An 18,167-nucleotide genomic window follows, 5' to 3' on the forward strand; every position below is an offset into this window, starting at 1 on the left:
CCTGTCAGTGCCAAGGAGAGGGGCAGATGAAGATCCATGGAAGGAAAAGAGGCCAGGATGGACGGATGCCTCCCTCCAAAGCAGCAGCCCTCCACACAAAACTCACCAGGACATCCCCCCCAAAACACACACACACACACACACACACACACACACACACACACACACACACACACACACACACACACACACACCCGACTTCACCCAGGCAGGCAGGCAGGCAGGCAGGAAGGAAGGAAGGGAGGAAGGAAGATGGTCCAGGACCAGCTCCTTAAGGAAGCTCCAGGGACACTAAATTCTCTCACCCTCCCACTTCCAGCTTAGAAGGCAACCCCCCACCTGTGCATCAGCAGCCCCAAGGACTAGGGTGGAGGAGTTGGCAGCAGGCCAGGACGCCTTGCCTCAGCAAAAAGCTGAGCCTTGGCAGGAGGGGAGCAACCTCTATTCTGGCCCTGGCCTGCAGGGAGCTGTCCAGGGTGCTGGTACAGGCTCTGCAACTTGCCAACCAGCCTCCCTCCAGGGCCCTGACCCTCCATCTTCCTGCACCTGTGGCTTCCTCTTCACCAGAACTCTTGGTAAATTCCTTCCCAGAGAGTCCTCTATCTGAGCATAACTCGCAGGCAAAAGGGAACTTCCCATCCAATTCTGCTGGAGAAAATGAAAGCAATTTTTTCTCTCTTTTCTCAACCAGATGTAGTAACTATTACTAGAGAGTACATATCTAGTAAGTGGAATGAGTAAAGCAAGGAACTTATTTATAAGACACATAGATGTGTTTATAAAGTGCCAGGCACCGTTCTAAGCATTTTATAAACATTAATTCACTTATCCTTTATCAACCTTCATACTACCTTTTTGCAGGTAAGGACGCCAAGGTATAGAAATTCATCCACAGTCAGAGAGCTCTCAAGTGGTGGAGACAGACTTCATATGCAGGCTAGCCCCAGCATCCAGCTCTCAGCCACCGTGCTATCCTGCTCCAGGACGAATGAAGATTATGAGATGACTTACTTGAAAGTATCTAGCTCAATGCCTGACACTTAGTGGGAGCTTAATTATTATTGCTTTGTATGAATAGAGACAGGTTGATGATTTCTGGCTGACAATCTTCCTTCTCATTTTATCCATTGCCTACAGTTGTGACCTTAGTCTGCTAGAAAAACAAAAAATTTTTCTACACCGGACTAGTGCCATAGTGGAGCTTGCTGGGGACTCGGGGAGTCCCGGTATGTGGCAGCTTAGGGAGGGAGGGGGTGGAAGGATAGCCATCTTGCACCTGTGCCTGGGTGAGGTCTGGTGTGTGTGTGTGTGTGTGTGTATTTGGGGGGGTCCTGGGGGAGTTGTGTATGGAGGGGGGCTGCTTTGGAGGGAGGCATCAGTCCATCATGGCCTCTTTTCTGAGAAGGTCATGGACTGGGTCAATTCCAGGGCCTTGCCGTTTGTTGCTTCACTGAGACATCTGGTCCCAGAGACGGGAAATGGCCATGTTTCTGTGGAGAAGCAGGTTGTTGGTGGTAGTGGCAGTGTGTGGGCAGGGCACCTGCTCTTGATTTATTATTTCTTTGTCTCCCAGAAAGCACTTGAGTGCCGGCTTCGTTCCAATGAGGCTCATGAGCCTCTCTGGATTCCAATACTGGGAGGGGGGGTGCAGTTTACCCTGCCCTCGCCAACCCCTCCCTTGTGTGCTTCCTCAGGGTGGGGGGGCCTCAGGGCCTCAGCATCACTTAATTAATTTAGGTTTCCCCAGCCACATATTTCCAGATTCAAAGGAACAGAGCGGCCCTGTCAGCCTTTCCCGGAAGCCTGTGAGTCTGGTGGCTGGAAGCCAGAAGGACTACGTGCCTGCCTGCCTGCCCTTGGCCAGCCTGTCCTTAGGGGCCAGACTTGCCTTATGCACAGCATAGCTGGGCTCCAATGGGAAAAGAAGGGGACTGCAGCTCCTGCACTGTGTGTGGGACTTATAGCTCCTCTGTATAGCTCCCAGAGAAGGGGCGACCTCTACCCGCTTTCCTGTAAATCACTGAGTGGAAGCAGAGCCTCAAAATCCCCTTTGTCTCTGCTCCCTCCACTCACTTCCCACCCCAATCGAATGAGTTTCTCAGGTTCATCTCCCTCCTCCATCAAGACCACCCCTGCCCCTGGCACAGACTGCACATCTTCCTTTGCACTGGGGCAGTCAATTACATTCCAACTTGTCCTTTGCCTCCTGACCTGGCCAACCCACTCCTGCACAGATGCCAAACTTCTTTTCTCTGTAAAGTTTCAGGCACGTTCTCAGGGACCAACATACCTTGCAGGGGCCCCTGATGCCTGGGACTAGGGTCCATCTTCTTCTCCCAGCCTCATGGCTTTCCACAACCTTCCCCCCACCTCCCATTCTCCCTGTCTTCCCTAATGGCCATAGGAGCTCCCACCTCTGCACTTTTTTAAAAATTAAATTTTATTTTTTTATACAGCAGGTTCTTATTAGTTATCTATTTTATACATATTCATGTATATATGTCAATCCCAATCTCCCAATTCATCACACCACCACCCCCAACCCCGCTTCCCCCCTTGGTGTCCATACGTTTGTTCTCTACATCTGTGTCTTTATTTCTGCCTTGCAAACTGGTTCATCTGTACCATTTTTTCTAGATTCCACATATATGTCATAATATACAATATTTGTTTTTCTCTTTCTGACTTACTGCACTCTGTATGACAGTCTCTAGGTCCATCTACATCTCTACAAATGACCCAATTTCATTCCCTTTAAGGCTAATATTCCACTGTATATATGTACCACATCTTCTTTATCCGTGCATCTGTTGATGAGCATTTAGGTTGCTTCCATGACCTGGCTATTGTAAATAGTGCTGCAATGAACATTAGGGTGCATGTGTCTTTTTGAATTGTGGTTTTCTCTGGGTTTATGCCCAGTCGTGGGATTGCTGGGTCCCACTTTGAATGGGAAGTTCTCTTGGCCCATGCCCAGCTTTGCCTCTCCTTGGTTGCCATACCTTCCTGATCCCTGAAATAATGTGAATAACCTCCCTTTCCTCCCAGCATGAATCCCCTTGCGTTATCTACTCCCCATCAGGAATTAATCCCACGTGGTGGTGGACCTGTTCCCCCACACCAGCCTGAGAGCTCCTTGAAGGCAGGATCTGCGTCCGGGTGTCTAATAACAAGATTTTGCTTCTTATGCATTCTGCAGAGCACTGGCCATAAAACTGCAGAGGAGCTGATGTGTCAGTGGTTTTGAAATCCATCTCTACATTTATTAAAATGAAAATTAATCACATAAGTAGTACATAAATAGAAATTGCTCACAGAGATTGCTCATAGAAATTAGGGCATTATAAATGTTTCTTTCTGACCCCCAACCCTGGTCCCTTCTGTTACCTCTCAGACTACCACTGTTCCTGTTTTTAGCATGTATTTTCCAAGCCCTTGCTAAACTCTCCATACATATCTATGAACCCATATAAAATGTAACATAAGCAGCCTCTGTGTTTACATAAGTATATTTTTACATAAATGTTGTTATATATGTATCATTCTGCAGTTCTCTCCTTTTCCACTCAACAATGTATCCACTTTAGTCTATACAGAAACAGCACGATTTTCTTAGCTGTTGCACATTATTTTTTGTTATGAGCAGACCCCAGTGTTTACAGCTATTTCCTTAGGTGGACATTTGGGTTATGTCTAATTTTTAGGTGTGACAATGTTGCAATGAATCTCCTTGTGCTTGTATGGACGTGCTTCCCCCAGAGATACACCAAAACTTGGTAGATCCCACCAATCTGTGTGCTTTTTAAATTTGAAAAGAAATTTCTAAATTGCCCTCCAAAGTGACTGCATAAGTGTATACCCTCACAAAACAGAGGACACAGTCCTAAATATCCTTGCTAACACTTGCTCTTTCTTTTTCCCTTTTGTCAATCTGATGGGAGAAAAATGGTGTTCATTGTTGTTTTAATTACATTATTGTTTTAATTGGCTGACTACCTTTTCATATGTGTATTAGCCATTTGCATTTTCTTTTTTGTAAATTGCTGCTACTTTCTTTCCCCATTTTTCTATTAGATTCTTTGTCTTTTTTCTTCCTGAGTTGTAGTAATTCTCATTAAATAGAATATCATCATTTAATAGACTAACATCATTAAATAAAATATCTTTGCCCTGGACATGTCCATTGTGGCTAAAACTGGTGTTCCTTCTTCACTACTAGAATTTATCAGTTATACGTATTGGGCAGGATAAATTAGAGTGGATGTGGTGAAGTGGACACACCAATTAAAACCCTTCAGAACCTCTTCACCATCAATGGGAAAGAGTCCAAATTCTTTAGCTTGACATGATGGGTCCTCTATAACTCATCTACCTCTATGGTCTCAGTATGAGGCCTGGGTTTGATTCCTATTCCATCACCTGTCTAACCTTAAGCAAATTTTCTTCAATTCTCTGGATCTAGTTTCCATCATTTAAAAAACTGTACAGAGTTGTCTCTCCTCTGCAAGTTTCTAACTCTCTGACCTTGTGAAAAATTACTTAACCTCTCCAAACCTTACTTACACATTAGTAAAATGGGTGCATTGACAATGCCTCACAGGGTTTGGTATTGTTGGAATGAGATTCCTTGTGAAGTAAGTTGATGCTGTTGTTAATTATACCTCTCCCTAGCCACCTAGGTGACTTCTCATCTTTTACGATAAAATCAAGCCTCTTTGTCCCACCTTCCAAATAAAACTGATTTCTCCTTCCCTTGGATCAGTTCCATGTGTCTATCACTGTACTTGTCATACTGTATCATGAGGATGTGTTCATGTGTCTGTTTCCTCTACCAGGGTGTGTGTCCTTGCAGGAAGGATCTAAGGTGGCTGGGTTGTGCTCAGCACCTGGTACACAACACACCCAATAGATGACTGTGCAATGGAAGAACAGAACTGTTTATCACTTTTGAAAAGGATAGACTTTCTCATTGTGCCAAAATTCTGTTGAGCCTGGAATGGACAGGGGAACACTTAGAGAAAAGCTTACGTGTTCCTGAAAAATACCCCAGATATACCCTGGGGATAGCCAGGAAACACGTTTGCTTTAAGGCACATTGACAATGCAGCCTTGCTGAAAAGCTTCCCTGGTTGACCAGTTCCGTAGGCAAAAGATAGTTAAGGGAAACTCTGTATTTTACATTCGGAGTTGGTTCTGTGATCTATGAAGGCTATGAAGGCTGCCAGCCAGCTCTCCTGGTTTTGGAGGCTCGTCTTGATCCAAAAAGTGAGCACTGATCAGTCAGAGTCACTTCGATTGTCAGACCCGAAAAGTGTAGGTTTGAGGCAGGGAAATCTTTGGGGCCAGCAGGAGGGAGGGCAGAGGATTACTCCGGAAGGATGTTCCTTGCAGATGCAGGGCCTGCATACTGTGTACCCCCCACCCCCAGGCTCCAAGTCATTGGGGAGGGATGGGTCTGAGTTGTGAACATGGGTCTGGAGAGGGCAGCGGTGCTACAGACTCAGCCCCGTTTCCCTGACTTGTGTGTAAGTGGCTAGAAGTTGGTCCTTTCTCAGGCTGCCTGCCAGCACCTTCTCTAGGCATGTCTGTGATGTAAGAGAGGTCAGCAAGGAGTCCTAGTGTGACCCCTGGCCCTGCGCCAGACACAGTGGAAGGCTTTTACCATTATTAGCTTTCAATATCATAACACCCCTGTGAGCTAAGTGTTCTTCTGGGCTGGCCCCATTGTATAAATTGGCAATGCAGGGGCTTGGGTAATGTGGCATGGTCACAAGGCTGTCTGACTCATACCCATGGGTTTATCCATTTGGCCATGTGACTTCTGTGCTTTTGGGGGCCGTGGAATTCCTCTGTGACCTCCAGAGCCCTGCTCTTTCCCCCTGACCTGTGTGCAGGGTCATAGTTGCCATCCTCCCCTGGATGCTGGGGACCACACAGCCCCAGATACAGAGGCTGTACCTGACTCCTCCTTCTCCAGACGTTCTGACCTCTGTCCTTATTATCTCATGCTAGGACTCTTGCAGTAGCTTTGTGGCAGATCCCCCGCCTTCAGTATTGCCACTAGCTCCTGACCCCCCAAACTGCTCTCACAGTCAACGTTTTACAACATAAATCGTCCCCATAGTAGGCACTCGATAGATATTTATTAAATCGGTCATCCTGCTTTAAATTCCCATTGCCTAGGGTCGAACTCAAAAGGTAACCTTGGCTTTCGAGGCCCTCGGTGCGTGACTCCAGCCCCTCCCCGTGCTGCTTCTCTTGGCACGGCTGGCCACACATGCACAGCTGCCTGTCCAGGACACCAGGGTCCTGACATGCCGTGTCGTGTTGGCATCCACGTTTTCTTTCCCAGCAGAATAAGTTACTCACCACTGGGAGCGTCCTGGCCCACGTGCACACACCTCAAACCTAGCACTTGCAGGGTGGCTTCCAGGCTTGGATTGCATGTCTTCCCCCCACCTTGACCTGTATTTAATCCATCTAACATCTCCAAAGCCCACAATGGTGCCTCACAGGCAGAAAAACATCTGGGGATGGTTTGTGCCACATGCACGTACAGATGTGTGTATCGATACCTCTGAAGTGAGACATGCTCTTGATTCCACTATATTTATGTTGAATGCTGGTCATAACCCACTAACCTGGATTTATAACCAGAAAATCGTTGGTGACTTGCAGCTTGTAAAGTGTGGCGCTGGCTCACCTCTTCCTGAAAACGGCTTTATCATGTTGATACTATGAGTCTCTCCCATGTATATCTGATGACTCTGAGATACAGAGAGATGAAATAACTCACTCGCGGTCACACAGCCAGGGAGAAACAGAGCCAGAGTTTGAATCTAGGTGGCCCCAAAGCCCATGCTCCCAATGCCCACAAATGTGGCTTTGATGATTGATCGGGGCTCGAGGTTCTAGTAGGACAAGAGGCCACAGTGAGCCCTGCTGCAGAGGTGGCTCCCAGCTCCCTACACACCCTTCGGATGTGGACAGAAGGAAAAAAAGAGCTGGAGTGATCTCCTTCCTCCGAGGTCGAGCTATGGCTGTACCTCCGGGGGTGAGGGGGCAGTTAGCTTGTGCTGAAGTGCAGGTATCGGGATCTGGGACCAGGGAGAGCAGGGTGTGAGGGAGGGCTGGTGGACATGTGAACAGGGCTGCGAAGCACACAGCCGACTGCAGGACAGCGGTGCCCCTGGTCCTGCCCGTGATTGTGCACCGACAACAGCCAATGCTTCTCATGCACGAACCGTGACCCTCTCAGATCTGTCACCACTGTGTCCCCAGCACTTGGCACCGTGATTGTGGAGCAGACAAACAAAAAGTGGCTTTTTTTTTTTTTTTTGGAGGCATTTGTGGGGAGGAAAGTGAGCGGAGCTCTGACCCATTCTTGTTGAGGCACAAAGATATTAAAGTACAACTGAAGAACTTTGGGGGCCTGCGCTGTGGACATGTGACAAGATGGGGCCCTGAGACGAAGAAAGTCTAGGTTACTAAGCTGGGGATTCCAACCCCCAAGCTTCTGGTGATGTCGTGGGAGGTTCTGGAGAAAAACCTTTTATCTTGATGAAAAGAACTGGCCCCCTGGGGCACAGGAAGGTGGCCCAGAACACCTCTGACTGACACTAACTCTGGCCATCCCTACCACCTGAGTCAAGTTCATAGTGAGTCCTGACTCAGTTGTCTGAGTGCAGGAGGGGAATCCCCTGCATATCCCTGGAGCTCCAGATGGTGACATGGACAGGGACACAGAGACTTCATAGCCAGAGACATGAATGCAGGTGTGTGGAGACCTCTCCCCACGTGGGTGTGCAGACGGGGCCCCAGACTGTGGGGAAGATCATGTGACTCAGTTGAAAGCATGATAAGCTTTGTATCAAGAAACTAACCAGAGCACTGTTTTCCCAGGCAATTAACATGCTATTAATTAAACTCCATTTAAAGCTAGTTTCAGAACGAATTCTTGAGGACACGTGTGTGCACCCCTCATAAGGAATGTGCCTGTCTCCTCTGGGCTGTGAGGCCTCAGCCGGGGGCTGGACCATTGGCAGGTTCCATGACTGTCCAGGCTGGTACAGGATGGACTGTCCGTGGGTTTGTAAATGAATAAGTGACAGGTGGATTGGCACCATGTCTTCCCGTGAACTTCTCAGATGCCATCTGGTAGCAGACAGCATGACCTGGAACGTTCGTCTCGTCTGACCCCAGATATTGAGCAAATTCCAGCCTCCCTTGTGGAGTGTTTAGTCTGCACAGTTGATGGGCTCAGGAAGCCTCTGTCCTTCCTCTAGTGACGGGAAGGAGCGGGTGGGGTAGGCACACCCTGACCCACGCGTTGCGGGGGGAGGAGACCAATGTCACACTTTGAGGCAGGGGTTCCAGGTGGGAAGCCAGGTCAGGGGGCCGTGGGTAAGGGGTGGGGTGTGCTGGGGTGCAGAGCCCTGGGACTGGGGGGGGCAGTGTGCCAGGGCCCCAGGGAGCCAACTGGCTTTTCATGGCTAATTGAAGGGCGCAATATAAAGATCCCCATGTTTGGGATTTTTCTCAAGGATACAGTCCCGGATGTGGAATGACTGGTCCAAACGGTAGGACCATTTTTATGTCTCAACTCATACAGCCAAACGGCTTTCTAAAAGCATGATGTGGCCTCCATTCCCACTATGAGGGTGCCTCTTTTCACCCTGACAACACCCAGGTTTATTACCTTAAAAGACTAACAAGTTAACCTGGGAACTATGTCATCTTGTTTAATTACTGTCCTTTGATGATTAGATGTTGGCCTCCTGCCCTCCTGGCGGCCTCCAGGCACTCTAGACCCCACCCTCGCCAAAGCTGGCAGGTCCTCTGTGTGCCTGCTCTACCCACCTCAGGTCCTTTGCACCTGCTCTCCCCTCTGCCTGGAAAGTAATCCATCTGCATGTCTCATTCCCTCATCTTTCTCCCATCCGCACTTATTAATGAAGGCTTCCCAGACCACCTTGCTTAAAATCGCACCCCAGTACTTCTTTTTTTTCTCCGCCCCCCCTCCCCGCACCCCAGTACTTCTTATCCCTCCCTAGCTGCTTTATTTTTTCCAGTGTACCTGTCCCCATGTGCACAGTTTATAGATTATGTTTACTGTCTGTCTCCCTTCCCTGGAATGGATGCCCCAGGAGGGCACACGGAAAGGGAAGCAAGGCCAGGGTGCAGAGCTGAATGTTAGCTAGAAAGAGAGAAGCCAGCCACACTTTCCCCTCCCAGCACCTAACTGCCCCCCCGCCCCCGCCTGGGGCCCAGCCCTGGCTGCTCAGCTGGAGTGGAGGCGGAGCTGAGGATGGAGAAGCATGGGGGTGCGTCCTGGTGTCTGACCCCTCTGCCGCTCTTTGGGGAGGGCTGGGAGTGGAGGGAGAATCTTTCCACTGCCCCCCAGCAGGGTGTTAATGCATGGGAGACCTCCTGGCCATTCTCTGCCTCAGCTGCATTTCGGGTGACAGTGCACAGCCTGTAGCAAGGGCTGAGTGCATGGCCCCTCTGATAGGGAGCCCTGAAGTGTCCTGGGAGGTGAGGGTGGGGGCCCTGGAGGTGGCAGGCACTGGCACTCCAAGGACCTTGAGCGGCTGTTGAATTAATCCAGAGGGGGGGTGGGAAAGAGATGGTGTCCCTGGAGAAAAGCCAGGCTTCAGGGAGGCCCAGAGGCGGAGGGCGTGTTTGAGGAAAGTGTAACTTGGAGGAGTCGTCCATAGAGCCAGGTGGTGAAGGAAGGGCTACGGTGAGCTGATGGCGTGTGACTTTTTTTTTTTTTTAACATCTTTATTGGAGTATAATTGCTTTACAATGGTGTGTTAGTTTCTGCTTTATAACAAAGTGAATCGGTTATACATATACATATGTTCCCATATCTCTTCCCTCTTGCGTCTCCCTCCCTCCCACCCTCCCTATCCCACCCCTCTAGGTGGTCACAAAGCACCGAGCTGATCTCCCTGTGCTATGCAGCTGCTTCCCACTAGCTATCTATTTTACGTTTGGTAGTAAGGAAACCATAAACAAGACCAAAAGACAGCCCTTAGAATGGGAGAAAATATTTGCAAATGAAGCAACTGACAAAGGATTAATCTCCAAAATTTACAAGCAGCTCATGCAGCTCAATAACAAAAAAACAAAACAGCCCAATCCAAAAATGACGTGTGACTTTGAGAAGAGAAGCAGCAGGGGAGAGGGTTAATGGCATCTACCCTCTGCTGGGACTCTTAATGTGCCGAGACACAGACCAAGTGTCCTGAGCCGTGACCTTAGCCCAGGGAAACTGCCCTCTGTCCCCATAGTCACTGGTGGTCCAGACTTCCCTTCAGCTTATCCAGGGACAAGCCTTCACTGAGACTGTCCCCAGGGCCTCTCGGCCTGGGAGATCTGTGTCCTTCTGTCTTAGAGCCTGTGGCTCTCACTCCTTGATTCCTGAGCTCCTCCTACCCTGCTCAAGACGACTGGGGCTGGAAGCCTGCATCAGCAGAGAGCTGGCCGCGAGCCCTTAGAAGGGAGCTGGTCAGGACCAGGTCCGAGCAGAACTGAAAGCTGCCAGGGTGAAGCCTGAGTGGGCTCTATCTTGGTGAACATCAGAGATCGCACCTCATGGGTGGAGACTACCACCCACAGCAGCCAGCCCCAGATGAGGAGACGTGCATCCCAGCTTCACTCACTGGGCAAGGCTGTGTCCTCCAGCAGCCAGAGCAGAGTGGAGGAGCCCAGCGGGTCTACGAATGGCTCATTCAGGAGGCCTGGAAACCCCAGGAGACACAGGAGCTGCTGAGAAGTCTCCGTGCCTCCCAGGATTCTGAGTAACGCAGGTATCAGGTCCTGTGGAACTGGACAAGCAGGTTCTGCCCTTGACTGATGGAGACATGAGTGACACGGTGAATCCTTTGGGAGGGCTTCCCTTTTAATCGGTTCTTCAGCAAGAGAAGTGGAGTGAGGCAATCAGCTGGGAGGGGGGCGAAGGGAGAAAGCTGCCGGGCAGAGTTGGTTTGGCCTTGCTCTGAACTTGGAAGGCCTGGCTGAAGGCTTGAGGTTAAATGAGGGATGGGCTCTGGGGGCATCTTGGTGGATGGGAGGGCCATACCTCGTCTGTCCTGGGAAGGGGGGCTCACCCCAGGAGGACAGCCTCAGAATTGGCAATGCCTAGAGGAGGTATCGAGGCTGGGGAGAGGGCAAAGTGCCCAGGGGTCCTGAGGAAGGAGGTGAGACCTGGGGAAGGGAAGGGGGTGCAGGGGAGGAGGGTGCCACCAGCGTGCAGCCGCAATCCTCATGGCTGCATCGCCGAGTACTTGCCATGTGCTCTACACAGAGCAACTTTCCACGAGGCTCCACATTTAATCCCCAGCCGCCCTGTGATCCGGCTACCAAAGATCTGCAAATCCTTTTCTGAAACCCTGAGGCCTTAGGGTTTTTGGAATTGAAAATCTTTCCTATTTTAGCAAAAGAAGGTAATGCATATACCGTATCTTTTCTAACTTTCCAGCAGAGTCTGGGGGAACACCCTATAATCCAATGTATCAGTATTTTCTGCAGAGACGTGTAGGAATATTCACATGTTGCAGCATCAATAGAGACCACAAGAAACAGAAAAAGGCTCATGTCAGTTCAGACAGGTTTTGCCACCCAAAGAGTTAGGTAAAGACAGATTTTGCAGCCACATGAGTTCTAAACCATCTTTTGGCATTTAGTGCTTTTTAGATTTTGAAATGGCAGGTTAGGGATTATGGGTCTGTATTTGTCCCCAAACTGAGGTTCTGATAAATGTAGTGGTGGCAGAACTAAGAAGTGGCAGAGCTGAGGCTCTGAACTTGCGCAACGCTGGAGGGGCACCTACTATTGATATTACACCACGTCAGGGACATCGGGGATGTGGTGCTGAGAAACCAGCTCTCTAAAAATTTGCAGATGGCCGCACACTGGGCTGTTTGGAATCACGAGCAAGAATGGGACGTCCTAGTCATCACAGGAGGACCCAAGCCAGGGGGTTGCTGTGGCTCAGAGAACCAGGCTGCATCTCCAACCCGGGTGCAGAGCCCCAGGTGAGGGTTATCAGACACATCAGCCCATATGATCTTATCTTTGTAGTTTCTAAGGAAACAGGACCCCAGGTGACCTCTTGGAGAAGACCCCTTTACACACAGCCTTGCTCTGTCTTAGCTGTGTCAAACACTGCTTCATTTAGATGTGTTCCTATGCTCCGCCCTTCCCCCAAACTCTCCAGTAGCCCTGCCACTCCTCTGATTGGACACCCACAGCTCCCCACCCACAGCAGGCAGTCTCCGTATTTGCAGCAAGTTAACTAACAATTTTGTTGGGCGATGGTGGTGCATCCCTGGCAGTCTTTATCACATGGGCTTTTTTTGTTTTAAGATTTTTATGCGGACCATTTTTAAAGTCTTTATTGAATTTGTTACAATATTACTTCTGTTTTATGTTTTGGTTTTTTGGCCTGGAGGCATGTGGAGTCTTAGCTCCCCGACCAGGGATTGAACCCGCACACCCTGCACTGGAAGGGGAAGTCTTAACCACTGGACCTCCAGGGAAGGCCTCACATGGGCTTTGTTATCACTGATCAACAGTGAGGTCTCAAAGCCCTTTCCCACATGCAGTTTCACTCAACCCACACTAAAGACTGGCAAGGCAGATGTTATTACCTGCTCCATTTAACAGATGGAGAAGAAGAGGCTCGTGTTGGTTACCGTAGGGTGCAAGATCTCATGGTGCCAAGATGCAAAGCCAGGTCTGCTGACTAGGGACCAGGCCCTCCCCCCCAGGAAGGCCTCCAAGGGTGATGGTTTCAGCTTGGCACAGCTGTGAGTGCCCCGGGGCATGAAGCCCCTCTGCTGTAGCCCTCAGGTGTGAAGGCCAGAGCCTGGGCTTCGTGTACACATCTGTATTTCCAATTTCTCTCAAAAAACTAGAAAGTCTGATGACTCAGGGCCCTCTTTTCCACCGGGCAGCAGCCCACTGAGCCAAGTAGCAGCGTTCCCGTACAGACAGGCCGTGAGGTCCCCAGCCTCTCACAGGCCCCATCTGGCGACTGTACAAACTTCTGTTAGTCTCCGGCATCCTGTAAGCATTTGAGCTTGTCGTCTTTGCTCCTAACAAATGTCTCTGACAAAATGGGCATCGATCTTTGTTTACATACCTCCCGGCACAGGAAGCTCATTACCTCCTGTGGGAAAGGAAGACTATCTCCATGTGCAGAGAGCCTAGCAGGTATTACATACCGTACTAGACACTGCTTGATAGTACAGTGAACCTGTGAGAAATGCGATTTGAACTCCATTTCACAGATTAGAAATTGAGGCTTGGGAAGACTTGGTGACTTGTGCATACCCTGCAGAAGGCGGGGGTGCCGAGCCTGGGACGGGTCTGTCTTCTTCCGGAGCCCCTGCTCTTTCAGCTGCTGCGCCCAGACCTTGTTCCAAGGCTCTGTGGGCAATATCCTCTCCATCTCATCACCTCGTTCCACTCATTGCTCGTGCGATACCCCCATGGGGTGTGACTGTGAGTGCTGCCCAGGCTTTCATAGGAGAAACCAGGGCTGACCTGGTGAAAGAAGAGGGCCAGGTCTGGGTGTTCCCTCTAGTTTACCAACCGGGAAACTATGGAAAGAGAGAGTTCCAGGTGGTACAACATCTGAACCCCAGCACCCGGGCCGGGGGTTGGGGGGAGGGTGGGACCCAGGAATGCAGATCCTGCTTCCTGGGGTTGATCATAGGGTTCTTTTCCAAGAGGGGAACCAAGACACACGGGGAAGATGCTACCTGCAGGTAATCAGTGTGAGAAGCATTGAGGCAGGAGACGGAGGTTAAGCTGGGCAGCCGCAGTACCCAGGCCAGGAGGACAAGGGGATGAGAGTGGCCAGCCTGGGAGCTATTCTTGTAGACACAGGGCTGTGACCCACCCATCCCTTTGCCAGAGCTGGAGACAAGGTTTAAAGCGGCAGGCTTCCAAGTCTGACATAGAGTCAGCCACATTTTATTTCTTTCAAAAATAAGCAGTTCATTGGCTAGGCAGAAGCTGTTTGGTGAAATAAAGAAACATGTAATCAATTCCTACAGCAGTGCCTGCTAATTTCAGAGAAAACTGACCAGGGCTTGGCTGCAGGGTGTCCTGAGCAGGTACAAGAATCATCTGGAAGGCTTGGTAAAATGCAGAGTCCTGGACCCCATCACCAGCAGTTTCTGATTCAGTGGGTTTGGGATTTGTATTTCTAAAGAGATCTCAGCAGGGCTTTGCTCTGGCCTGAAATTATCTTATATGTTTGCTAAACAGGTTGCTGGTCGAGAGTCTGCACTGGCCTGGATGATTCCATTACTGGTCTTTGCTGCCACTGTCTGGTCACTCTTGAGAATGACATGTTCTCCCTCTGACGGTATCAACATTCAGTTTTGGGGCAACAAAAGGTCTCAGTAGAAGATGGGAACGTTCTGACCGCTATCACCTTCTCTGGGGCAACATTGTGTGTCTACAGTGACAGCTATAAAACATTTCCTTAGTCCTATTTGGGGTATAAAGAGACAAATCCCCCCCGATTTATTTATTAAGGCATATATCAAAAGATTAAGCAGGCAGGATTTTAAAAAATGACTTATTCGTACCTTTATTATATATAATTGACTCAAACTGGTCCATAAACAAAACAAGCAGGATTTTTTAAAGAAAGAGGATTTCATTATATGTGGAATCTTAAAAAAAGATACAAATTAACTTATATGCAAAACAGAAATAGACCCACAGACATAGAAAACGAACTTATGGTTACCAAAGGGGAAAGCAGGGGATAAATTAGGAGTTTTATATATATGTATGTGTGTGTGTGTGTGTGTGTGTGTGTGTGTACACACACATATATAGATAGATAGATAGATAACCAACAAGGACATACTGTATAGCAGAGGGAACTATATTCAATGTTTTGTAATAACCTGTAAGGAAAAAGAATATATATATATTATATATATGCATGTATGTATAACTGAATCACTTTGCTGTACATCTGAAACTAATACAACATTGTAAATCAACTATACTTCAATTAAAAAAAGAAAGAGGCTTTCAAACACCTGCTTGAGGCAGAAGATAGATGTCCTCCTCTCTCAGAGCAGATTCCTAGACCACTTTTCTTTTGGAAGACACATAGAGGTCTTGGTGTGCTTGCTGAGGGACAAGGAGACAGTTCATCTGTCCCCAGGAGAGGGAGAATAACTTACCACCTATGTTCAGCAGTACCGGCCACATCCAAGGCGTTTCCCCGGGATCTCTCATAGCAAGAAGCATCGTTATTTCATTCGGGCTTGGGGAAATGCTGACATCCAATACCAAACTATTTAGTGATTGAAATTTGACCTTGGTTTGCCTAACTTCTAATTGCCCCGAACTCTTTGATTTCTGGCAGTGGGCACATCATTTTCTGCAGGTATTTCAGATTGAGGATAAAGGGCAGCGTCCCGGGTTACATTAAACAAAGTAAAACAGATTTGGGTTTGGAGGGTTTTGTTATTATTACTGCGTTTTATTTTACTGCAGAACTTCTTGGAAATTTTCATGAGCCTATCCAGTGTCTTCCAAACTTTTACCACTCATCCTTTTTACTCCTCCTGAGGATCATTTTAAGGGATTAAAGTTGAAGAAGTGCTGGTGTGTTTAAAAAATGGCTTGGGATCAAAGCAGCCAGCAAGCCAGTCATCTCAGTGAGTATTTGCTCTGGGACACTTCTTTGCTCCGAGGTTTCTGGAAGGTGACCTGACCTTTTCCTCTTTGACCCATGACCATGCATAGATCATTCCCTGCCCAGGATTCAGGTCCCTGGGGAAAGTGTGACCCTGTGGGAGGTCAGAGGTTGGGCCTCAATGGACAAATCACTTGATGGATGTATTAGTCAGGGTTCTTCAGAAAGATAGAACCAGTAGGATGTGTATATATACAGAGAGGGAAAGAGAGATTAATTTTAAGGAATTGGCTCATGTGATTGTGGTGGTGTGGCTTAGAATCTCCTGCCCCTGCCTTCTGCCTTGAGAAGGTCAACTGGCAGGTCCAACTCTACAGGGCAGCCTGGCAGGCTGGAGAGCAAGGGGAGAGTTGATGTTGCAGCTTGAGTCCAAAGACCGGAGGCAGAATTCCTTCTTCCCTGGGGGACCTTGATCTTTTTCTCTGAAGACCTTCAATCCGCTGATGCGACCCACCCACAGAATGGAGGGTAATCCTCTTTACTCAAAAGTCTACTGATCCGGATGCTAAGCTCATCTGAAAAATACCTTCAAAGCAACATCTAGACAGTGGTTTGACCACACGTCTGGGCACCATAGCGTAGCCAAGTTGACACATGAAATTAACCATCACAAGGGGCCGTGGGGAAGTGAGTCTCCCAAATGTGGCAGTCAGATTGGGTCAGGGAAACAGGGCTTTTTAGTCTTTGCCTGAAAGTATCTTCTACCTTCACTAACATACTGTGAGCCAGGCACTGAGCCACGTGCTTGTATCAACACAAGTGTGATACACTGTCTCGTCACACAGTCCTGCCGTTTAGTGAGATCGACAAGATGGATGGTACTGGTCATGCACCATCTTCCCTCCGTCCATTCTTGCCATGGTTCGCCATGGGCAGAGTGAACCTCTCTGCCCCCCTGGAGTGGGGTTTGGCCGTGTGACTTGCTTTGGCCGGTGGAACTGTGATCAGAGGCTTTGGTGTACTTGTGTGATGCGATTTAGAATCTTGTGCTTCTGCCCTATGCCTCAAGAAAGTCGTGCCCCAGTCGTGCTGGTCCCAGCCTGGAGCCACCCTCCGCCAATCCCAGCTGAGTCGCTCACCGTGCAGAGAGAGAAATAAATGCTTTTTGCTGTAAGCTACTGAGCTGGGGTTGTTTGTGTGCAGAAGGGCTGTGATGGGAGGTGATAGTGCAAACCCGACTTTCCACTGGTCCTTGGAGATATGACAGGAAGCACTGTCAGTACTGACCGAGAGCCTGTCCCTCTAAGACTACCCCTGCTGCTTCTCCCAGGTGTCACCCAGGTGGCAGGCATAGCTTGCTTCTTCTCATAGATCCCACAGACTCATCTGGATTCTTACCCGTACTTCAGGATCAGCCTGGGGGCAACCTGCATGGCCAGTCTCTTTGAGACCCACCCAAATTTACACTCTCATTGTCCCTCCAACCCCCCACCCTCAAATCCCCTCTCCTGATAGCCTAGGGAATGGTTTTCTGATTGGTGGGAGACAGGTGGCAGAGCAAGGTGGGTGGTATCCCTATTCTTATTCAACAGGTTTTTCTCCCAAATCCATGGTCTATGCCACCGAAGGGCCTTCTTAGCTTTGAAATTCAAAGCCAGGAGAGGGTCCCTTTTTATAATCTTCTTGTGGCCATCCCTCCTTCTGTGAGGCTAAGGCACACAGTGGGCAAGGGGAGGCAGGAATCTTCAGGGAAGAATGTAATCCTCCTTAGGGCCTCACAACACCTGACTTCCTAGGCCCCAGGGGCTCCCACCTACGCCCCCTGGTGGTGCTCAAACTCATGGCTGTTGCCACGAGCTCCCTTGAACTGGTGCTATCCCACTATAACCCCGCTCCCACTCTCTGACCAGGAACTCCAATTACTTGGGCTCACCTTTTCTTTTCTTGTTTCATCTGCTTTTCATTCACTTAGATCAGTACCCCTCCCTTTTCTTCCAGTTGCTCCCTTAGTTGGAAGCCCTTCCCATGGTGGCTGAAGTGGGTCAGATAGGCTGAACTACAAGGGTGCTGGCAAGTTTGAGGGAGCACACAGATAATCTGTGAACATTCAATATTTATGTCATTAGGATACATGGTAGGGGCTGAGCGAGAGTGTAGGCAGGGATTTTAATTAGGAGGCTACTGCAGAAGTCCAGACAAGATATGGTGACTTGTACCAGGGTAGTAGTGGTGGAGATAGAGAGGAGATTAGATTCAATATATGTTTTGAAAGTAGAGAGTACTTGTTGTTGGATTGGAATTAAAGATGATTCCTTGGGTTTTAGCCCAAGACATTGGAAGAAGTGTCGTTGCATTTACTGAGATGGGGAAGCCTGAGAGAGGGACTAGTTGTGTATGTGAGTAGGAGGAAATCAAGATATTTGTTTTGAACTTTTAAATTGGAAATGCAGATAGGATATTATCGTGGTGCTGTTGAATAGAAAGTGAA

The sequence above is a fragment of the Globicephala melas genome, chromosome 16 (genome assembly GCF_963455315.2).
Source record: "Globicephala melas chromosome 16, mGloMel1.2, whole genome shotgun sequence".
NCBI lineage: Eukaryota > Metazoa > Chordata > Mammalia > Artiodactyla > Delphinidae > Globicephala > Globicephala melas.